Raw genomic sequence first — 1,978 nt, 5'->3', positions numbered from 1 at the left:
TATATATATATATATACATATGTATATATACATATGTATGTATATATACATACATACATTGATATATACACACATATATATACGGGAGTCGGCTGAAGAGTTCATTGGCTAACCAAGGTCTTTTCATGGTAGAAGTGAATAATAGTGAAAGATAGTGAGACTAATGAGGTGTTAAAGAACAGAAAGAAAAGGTATGCTTATCAACGAGTAGAATAAGTTGTCGGTTTCACGACAAACTAAGACTGAAAAAATGGGAGACAAAGAGGAAGAAAATGAGAAAGAGAGAAAAAGGAATGTTGAATAATATATGCATGCATGTATGTGTGTATGTATGTATGTATGTATGTATGTATGTATGCATGTATGTATATTAGAGGGATTCCATACTTAATAATGTTTCTTATTTTATACATGAATTTAGATGCATTCAAATCAATGTTTCATTACGTTAAATATTTTTATGATAATGTACAAGACAGCCGATATACGTTATTGAAAAGTTAGAATTTAGATCTCGTATTATGTTGGGAACCGTATAATAGATATTACATATAACTCAGCAGATGTAAACTTAATCGAAAATGATATGTAGACCAGTGGTTATAATAAACAAAAGATTGTAATGTTTAAGTCAGGATCTCACTATATACAACATTTTGTTGAGAACTTGGTTTTTTTCATAATAGCTCTTCCTGTTTTTGTTTTCTCCTCTCCCTATCAGTTTCACCCTCCGCTCATTCATACTTGTTCATTTTTTCCCCTTCTTCCTTACAGTTTTATTGTATTTGCGTTTACAACAACAGATAAAAATAACAATAAGAGCCGAGATCAAGACGAGGTTAATTCCCTTCGAAAGTTCAGAATTCGATCACACGTCTAATTTAACAAATATTTATCTATTTATTTATTTATTTATTTATTTATTTATTGATACCTTCTTGTAGATGTTTATTACAGAAATTTATATTTTCTTTCCAGAACCGCAGCCATCAGGCTTTTTTTGGCTTTTTTTCACTGTTTATATTATCGACCGACTGAAGATCACGATAAACATCAATCATATCGAGCTCATCAGTCTGTGGTAAGCTAAGCACTTCCTGGGTGCATCTAACCTTCTCATCCTTCCAATGGTTATCGATTAAATATTTAAATATTTAAAACAAATAAAGGCCAAGGGGAAACTAAAGATTACATACAATAAACACAGCAATAATTTTGATGTTGATGGTACTCATGCCGCTGCAGCTGTTTCTACTACTACTACTACTACTACTACTACTACTACTACTACTACTACTACTACTACTACTACTACTACTACTACTGTTTTGCATTAGTATAAGACACAAAATGTTGCATGGTGTAGTCAGTGAAATCAAAACAAAGATATGGTAACTAAGTGGTTAAAAAAGCTCACTTCACACTCTTCTGACCCTGAGTTCGATTCCATTAACTGACATTTTGAGCAAGTGCTTTCGCAATGGTTTCGTATTGACTCAAGTATTGTAAATGGAATTGGGTGAACGGAAAACCTGTGGAAACCTGTCGTGCCTACAATGGCCTTTGCTTACAATTCACACTGTCATACTGTTCCAGATTGAGAATTACATTAATAATATGTGTCTATGGAATACGCATCCACTTACGTACTCAATAAACAGGAAGTTCAGCTCGTCGAACAACTAAAGGATCATTGTGGAAACTCACGGTAGATTCATTCTGCCCTTTTAATGCGCTCTTTTAAAGCCTAGCCAGGTTCATGGGCCCGGTTTCCCGGTTTCAATGGCGTATGTGTCTCGCAGCTGGACGGGACGCCAGTCCTTCGCAGCGTTACACATTTTTGCCAGCTGAATGCACTGGAGCAACGTGGAATGAAGTGTTTTCTCAAGAACACAACGCGTAGCCCGGTCCAGGAATCGAAACCACAATCTTACGATCATGATGCTGACACCCTATCGACTAAGCCACGATACATATA

The sequence above is a fragment of the Octopus bimaculoides genome, chromosome 1, assembly GCF_001194135.2.
Source record: "Octopus bimaculoides isolate UCB-OBI-ISO-001 chromosome 1, ASM119413v2, whole genome shotgun sequence".
NCBI classification, from domain to species: domain Eukaryota; kingdom Metazoa; phylum Mollusca; class Cephalopoda; order Octopoda; family Octopodidae; genus Octopus; species Octopus bimaculoides.
The sequence above is the reverse complement of the archived record's forward strand: the minus strand, read 5'-3'. Positions refer to the sequence as shown.